Below are 8,314 nucleotides of genomic sequence, written 5' to 3' on the forward strand. Positions count from 1 at the left end.
AAAGTTGTATAAATGAATATTCTAATTGTAAAACAGAATACACACACACACACACACACACACCCTTGTCTTCTTGTGATGTCACAGCAGCTCAGCCAGTCACTGCACAAGGCTTTGCCACCACCCATATTTCTTAAAGTCATCATGCTTTCTAATTCCCTTCTTCTCCCGGACAATCCCAAACACAGGCTTGTTTGCTCTCAAGTCTTCCCTTCTCACCTCCTACACTCAAAGTATGTGATGCTGGCATTCTTTTTTTTAAAAAAAAAGTTGTCAGCAGCCAGATCTAATTTTATTTTCACTATTTTATTTTTTCACACCGACAGAGAGAGCAGCTGTGACTTGGAAGAGGATGATTTAAGTGAGAAGGTGAGCTAAAAACAGCAACCCACACCAAGCAAACCTAAAGTTGTTGAAGGGAAGTGGCAAAGATGAGCTCTTTAAGGTCACCATGTTCCCAGGAAATTATGTCATCCTGTGTTAAACACTGTTGTCCAACCTTTTCAAACCCAGTGCCCTCCGGACTATTTATTGTGTTTTATGTATTGCATTTATAACTCACCTTTTTCTTCAGTGAGCAAAAGGTGTGGTACAGGTTCCTCTTTTAATCCTCACAACAGCCCTATGAGGTAGGCCAGGCCAAGAGTCAGTGACTGCCCCAAGGTGAGCTTCATGGTTGAATAAGGTTTTTGAACCCTGGTCTCCTGGGTCCTAGTCTGACACTCTAACTGCTACACCACACCAGCTAGGAATGGATGGATATCTTACGTCCAAGTGCACCCCTCTTGTGCACAGATCTGAAATTTGTTGTTTTTTTAAGTTTCACAGGAAAAAATTGTGTAGATCTTCATATCCATTCCCCCTCATATGATTTTACGGTTTTGCGGGAGGGGCAAACTTGCCATAGTCTCTATATTCAGTAAAGAGCTAAACTTTGAGCAAGCTCATAAATTTCATGAAGTAAGAAAAATGTTTGGTTAATTAAAAGCAAGCCAAGTGCTGTTGCTGCGATTGGATAAGCCAAACTGTTGACAAAATGTGTTGATGGCCCATCTAAGAGGAATCCTTGGGCCTGGGCAGACAGAGGTTGCCAGGGTGATGGGGTGTGTGAGAGAGGGGTGCTGGGAAGAAGAAGAAGAAGAAGAAGAAGAAGAAGAAGAAGAAGAAGAAGAAGAAGAAGAAGAAGAAGAAGAAGAAGAAGAAGAAGAGGAGGAGGAGGAGGAGGAGGAGGAGGAGGAGGAGGAGGAGGAGGAGGAGGAGGAGGAGGAGGAGGAGGAGTTTGGATTTGATATCCCGCTTTATCACTACCCTAAGGAGTCTCAAAGCTGCTAACATTCTCCTTTCCCTTCCTCCCCCACAACAAACACTCTGTGAGGTGAGTGGGCCTGAGAGACTTCAGAGAAGTGTGACTAGCCCAAGATCACCCAGCAGCTGCATGTGGAGGAGCGGAGATGCGAACCCAGTTCCCCAGATTATGAGTCTACCATTCTTAAGCACTACACCACACAGGGATAGCAAAGAGAGATCTATCTTCTGGCAGGCTGGACTCCAGGGCTGCACTGCCGTGAGGAACAAGTACCTCTTGAGTTATTATATTTCTTAGCTATGGCAGCTTCCAATGCAGATCCTGCGTGAGCGCCTGGAAATCCCCTGAAATCTGGCTGCAGCTGGGCAGAGAGTGGGGGGTTGGCATGCCACCTTTGTGACAATCTCCACTTTTTGCATTTTCCCTAAGCTATTTGAACCCCAGTAGAAGGCATTCTTAGGGACCCAGGTGGCGCTGTGGTTAAACCACTGAGCCTAGGGTTTGCTGATCAGAAGGTCGGCGGTTCGAATCCCTGTGACGGGGTGAGCTCCCGTTGCTTGGTCCCAGCTCCTGCCAACCTAGCAGTTCGAAAGCACGTCAAAATGCAAGTAGATAAATAGGAACCGCTACAGCGGGAAGGTAAACGGCGTTTCCATGTGCTGCTCTGGTTTGCCAGAAGCGGCTTTGCCATGCTGGCCACATGACCTGGAAGCTATACGCCGGCTCCCTCGGCCAATAATGCGAGATGAGCGCGCAACCCCAGAGTCGGTCACGACTGGACCTAATGGTCAGGGTTCCCTTTACCTTTACCTTTACCTAGAAGGCATTCTTACGCACCAATTGCCCTCAGGTGTATTTTCTGTATGCATTTTGCACGAATATACGTGTCTTTGTATACATCCTTTGGTTTCAGAAAAGCATTGCAAAATTCAGAGGATGCTATTTGACTAACCAGAAGGTTTCCTTGAACTCTGAGGTGTGCTTCTTGCCTGCCTGGGTGGAGAATAGAGAAGGTGTGTTGCGAGTATTTGTAGAAACTAGCCTACTGTACAAAACTCAAACTCGCCTGTGTTCCTCTGCCCCCACGAAACGTTGCCCACAAAGGAGCGTAGTCTTGGGGCTAGAAAAAGTTTCCCTGCCTCTGTGCTAGACTAAAAAACCTGTTATTTCCTCCCACGCCAGCTTGATATTGATTCTCACCCAGCCTGAGCAATACCCATCTCGGACAGATCAGATCTGATTGCAGGAATTCAAGCCCAGCTTTGCACCTTCGCTTGGAGATCTGTTCTTGAAGGTGAAATATAACGTTGACATGATTCACCTCAGAGTTTCTTCTTCCTCTCCCCTGAATTATAGGTTTGTGGGGTTTTTTTCTAAAAGAGGAGGGAGAGGTGGAATAAAAAATTCATGGCGACGCATGTTGTCAAACGGCGGCTGTCAACAGCAGCTGCTGTTGCAAGAAGATTGATGCCACCACATCCCGGAGCTTGTCCTGGTCTCTTTGCGTGACTGGAATCCATAGAATGCCTAGGCCATGACAGCCTAGGCCAGAATGGGAAGTGGCTGCATAACAATGTAGGAAGAGTCAGGTGGATCAGGCCAGTGGCCCAACTGGTCCAGCATCCTGTTCTCCAAGTGGCCAACCAGATGCCTGTGGGAGACTCAGAAGCAGGAGAGTTCAAAAGCAACATTGCTGTACAGACGAAAGAAGAGTGGCGGATGAAGATGATGGACTTTGCAGAACTGGCGAAGCTGGCAGGAAAAATCTGAAACCAGCAGGATCGAGTATTCCAAAAGGACTGGAGTAAATTTATACGATATCTGAAAGATTATCGTAAGCAATTAACAACACTAGCAGGGTTATCTTGTAACGAGAGGTTTCCTACCTTTCTATGATTATTTAAATTTTGAGCTATTTTGTCGTGAGTATAATTAGAACTGGGAAACGTACAAAATGCAATGGTATAGAGTTTAATTTTGAGAGCCATGAGGCAGGACGGAGGGAAGGAAGTTGACAGGCTCTAAAGAGCCAGGGTGGTAAAGTGGATAATAATGATGTGAATGTATATTATTAAATGGAAAATAAATAAAAAATATATAAACAAAAAACATACAAAAAACAACATTACTGGGAAATGATATATAATGAAATGAAAAGGAAGTTTAAAATAACATTCATTTTTTTAAAAAAAAACAACTCAGAAGCTTTTCTCTTGGGAATTGTAGGAACAGAACTACCTAAACTGTATATAAACTTATTCATGTATGTGTGACTACAGCAGCAAGAATGTTACCTGCCCAAAAATGGAAAGAAAAAGAAGTCACAGCAAAGGAAGAATGGATACAAAAAATTATGGAATATGCAGAAATGGCGGAATTTACCGTAAGAATAAGAAATCAAGAGAACAAACTTTTTATCAAAGAATGGAAATGGTTTATTGAATATTTACAGATAAACTGTAAACAGATAAAAACATTGGCAGGATTATTGTAACAACCTGCAGTTTCATAAGGGTAGATATTTAAAGAAGATGAACGAATGAGCAAATTAAGTTAATTAGGAAATGTAGAAGATATTAAAAAATAAATCTAAGGAACCGCAGAAAGAGAGGGAAGGAAGACAAGTTTCAAAATGTCAAAATGATTGTAAAATCAGTGAAACGTATAAACCTGAAAAGTATAAATAATTTTGATTAAAGCAGCATCATAGCTAGTAGCCTTCAATAGCCCTCTCCTCCATGAATCTGGCTAATCCCTTTTTAAAGAAACCCAAGTTGGCGGCCATCAGTGCCTCGTGTGTCATGGACTGGCTGGAGGCAGAGGAGTAGTGGGAGGCACCAGCTAGGAAACCCCCAAAGGGAAGAAGGCTGAGAGCCAGGGCATTGGTGGTGGGATGACAATGAGTGGTCATGCCACTGAAGGTATCTAATCAGCTTCTAAAGTCATCCAAGATGAGTACTATGAAGAGGGACCTAAGAAGAGCTCTGCTGGACCTGGGCAGTAGCCCATATAGTCCAGCATCCTGTTCTCACAGTGGCAAACCAGCTGCCCCGATGGGAAGCCGTAAGCAGGACCCAAGCACAAGAGCAACTCTCCCTAGCGGCGTAACTAGCCGCTCGGGTCCCCGGTGCAGCTTGCACATCCTGCATCTGGGGGCGGAGTGAGCCGCCCATGGGGGCGGGGCGAGCCAAGGCAGGGTGCGCTGCGGGGAGACTCTCCGCAGTCTCCCCCCTCAGCTGTAGGGCGGCTGAGGCGGTGGACAGACAGGCGCAAGTCCCACACTGCTAATAAAAAAAAAAGCAGCACGGAGCTTGCAGGCAGTCCGCCCGCCGCCTCTCCCTTAGGAGAGATGCATGGCTCAGGCACGCTGCAGGCCCCACAGTGTGGCGCCCAGTCCCCCCCCCGGCCTCACCTAGCTACCAGTGGCGTAGGAAGGGGTGTGTGGTGGGTACGGAAGTTGTTGTTTTTTCACAAAAAAGTTCATGAACCCAGTTTTTTAAAAAAATTATTTTAAAAACACATATGTTGCCATTTTGTCACACACACACCCTCAGTGATGACACCCGGGGCGGCACCCCCCCGCCCCCACCCCTTCCTACGCCACTGACTCTCCCCACTTGTGATTCCCAGCAATTCAGAGACAAACCACCTCTGACGGTGGAAGGAGAACCTAGCCATTGTGGCTAGTAGCCACAGATAGCCTTATTCTCCATGACAGTTTACAATTCACTTATGGTTTATATGGGAACGGGGCTTTTCCTTCAAGCCATGGGGTGGAGATAGAGGGCAACCGGCTTCTCCGAGGGGCAGGGGCCCTTGCACACCCTGACGCCCTACCATACCTGCCAAGTTGCTGTCGGAGAAATAAGGGACCGGGCGGAAGTAGCAGACCGGAAGTAGTGCTGCCGCCATTTTGGAACTGGGCGGAGCATGCTCAGAAGTGACTTTTGATGCTGCTTTGCCCAGTTCCAAAATGGCCGTCGTGCCAGAAGTCACACTGCAGCCATTTTGGAACTGGGCAGAGCAGCATCAAAAGTCGCTTCTGAGCATGCTCCGCCCAGTTCCAAAATGGCCGTCGCGCCAGAATAAACCGGGGGGAAACAAAAAAATCCGTTTTTTCAGCTAGGAACAGCTGGAAAAATGGGGATTTCCCAGGGAATACGGGAGACTTGACAGCTAAGCCCGCTACACACTGGCATAGGAAGCCGCTCGGGCACCCGGAGTGGCAAACATGACGCACACCCGGGCCCGCAGGGTGTTGCTACGTACGACGCATGTGTCACTATGTAGCGACGCTGCGCATGCGCACTACATAGCGGGGTGCTGGCGGCGGCGCTCGCGCTGCCCCCCAAAAGACAGAGCTGGGAGTGGGCCGCCCCCTCTGCTCCCCCCCTTGCTACGCCCCTGCCCCTACAGCACCACCTCTGTAACAAAAAGCAGGCGTGATGAAAGCTCTTTGCCGGAATACAAATAAGAGAAAGGAGGGAAGAAAATCGAACTGCCAGCTTGTGTAATAAAGACTTTCTTTCCCTTAGGTGGCTTTCGAAAAAGGATAAGTGGTAACGAACCTTATCTAGTGTTTAGACAGAGAGCGATCCCCCAACCCTCGGCTCTGAATCAATTTTGCTCAGCCAGCCCCCACCTCCCCAGCTTGGAATGGCGGCTGACAGCTGGGGAAGGCAAACGTATAAGTCAATTACATTTTATAATGCTGTATAAATCACTCTCCTGGAATACCCATCCCTCCCCCCCAGGACACCTAGACACAAATGGTCAGGTTGCAGCCTAGTTTAGATACAGCCTAAGATTCTTAATCTCATGGTCGTGGGTTCGAGTTCAACGTTGGACAAAAATTCCTGCGTTGCAGGGAGTTGAACTAGATGACCCTTGTGTTCCCTGCCAACTCTGTGATTCTATAATACTGCTTTAAATGTAATATACAGATAGGGTCAGAGCTGATGCACCTTTTGGTTCAACCCCTTTCGGATCGACTGGGTGAATGAGTTCCTAGTAGAACCCTGTGTTATAAGAATCTTAAGGTCTCAAATATAGAATAAATATTCAGAAATGCACACATATCTAAATATAGTATACGGACCGTGTGTCTGAAATAGTATGAGAGAGCAATCCTGAAGCCATTCTGACTCTCCCAATGGCCTCAAATATTCCTCTGCAGAAAGGGAGGCAAATGGGGAAAGCCTTCCCAATGTCTTTTGCTTGCAAATTCTGTCTTAAGGGTGTATTTGTGTGTGAATAGGGTGAGCCTGTGACCTGGATTCAGGAGCTAAAACATTAACCATCACAAAAGAATGGCCAGGCTGCCCAGGCAATGCAATCAGTGACCATTGTCAGGTTTCCTGGCTAACAGGATTTCTGCTGTAGACTGCCTCCTTCTGTGATGTATGGATGATGTTGGCGGGGGGAGGGGGGTCTTGGGCTACAGGGTAGGCAATTTTAAAAGTCTACATAAGGGCTTGCGCCCCATTGTTCAGGGTTCTCCTCCCTCCTGCGTGTGGTGAGTGGGGACCCTGTTGCAACAGTTCCTTGAATAAAGATCAGGTTTACTAGCCGCTTGGCTTCTCAATATACTCTGGTTGGCCTCTGTTATTTTCTCCTACTGATAGGGAACCCACTTAAGGACTCTATACAGGCTCCAGAATACCCCATAAGGGAAAGGGAGCAGTTTTTCTTCTAACACCTGCCTAGTAATGTGGCAGCTGCACCACTAGCCCGGATCTCATGAAGGCAAAGAGATAAAATTAAGAATCCAGCTTCCCCCTCTTTCATACCTGACACCTCCCACCCGCAGCAACACTGATGCACCTCGGAGGGAAGACAGATCGTTTAATTACCTTCCCAGCTGCCTTTTAGCATTGCAAATGAGGCTGGGAGAGTTGTAAACAGCAGTGAGTTTGCCTTCCCTTGAAAACTTAACCGGATTCTTGGCTGACAAGGGCAATCATTAATGTAGATTAGCAGAATACATTCAAAGGCTGATAAGATCCATCTATCTGTGAGCATTCCCAGAAGCAAGTTTTATACGGATGGGTTGGGTCTGTTTTGAGCTTCTTTTCCATGGGTCCTTTCTAAGGTGATGGAACAGTGTCAACCTTAATGGGAGTGGGACTGGAAAAGAAAATTTGGCATGGTTCAGCATTTCGAGTGGATGTTGCACCGGTGGTGTAACTAGGGGCGAGACAGTTTCTTGCAGGTAATGTGGGTCTCTTAGACATCAAGGGGGCATTTTAACACTTCCTTCCCCCACAAGGACATGCTAAGAGGAAGGCATGCTTGGCAAATCCACACCATGATCAACTGCCGCCTAGAAACCAATGTCCCCACTGTGGAAGGACATGTGGATCCAGAATTGGCCTCCACAGTCACTTACGGACTCATTGTCATAGCTGCCAAGTTATCCCTTTTTTTAAGGGATTTTCCCTTATGCTGAATAGGCTTCCTCGCGAGAAAAGGGAAAACTTGGCAGCTATGCTCATTGTTAAAACCGTGTTTATGGAAGACAAGTTCGCCAAAGAAAAGAGAGGCCTCGAGAAGAGAGATATTCCTCTCAGGACCACTGGAGGGGAAGGAAATGGTTAAATCCCACCACCTCCCAAGGTTGAGCAAGAAACCTATTTGTGATGTTTTTTACGCTTCCTTTGTGCTTGATTCGGAAGCTGAAGCTCATGCAGAATGCTGCAGCACAGTTGCTTACAGGAGTGAGATCCTGCCAGCATAGAACACCTCGGCTGACAGACCTGCCCTGGTTCCTATTTGCTACTGGGCCAAGTTCAAGATGTTCCTATTTGTACAAAAAGCCACGGGCCAGTTTGGGACCTGTTTACCTGCGAGGTCACCTTATCCAATAGATGCCCACTCAACGGCTTCGACCCACAGAGCATTTTTGGGCTGGAGAACTGCATCGCAGAATTCGGAGAAATGGAGATTTCAGAGGATAGCTGTGTTTCAGTTGGTGTGTTGTTTTTGGGAAGGATGTACTAGGAAGCTTTG

The sequence above is a fragment of the Zootoca vivipara genome, chromosome 6 (assembly GCF_963506605.1).
Source record: "Zootoca vivipara chromosome 6, rZooViv1.1, whole genome shotgun sequence".
Taxonomy (NCBI): Eukaryota; Metazoa; Chordata; class Lepidosauria; order Squamata; family Lacertidae; genus Zootoca; species Zootoca vivipara.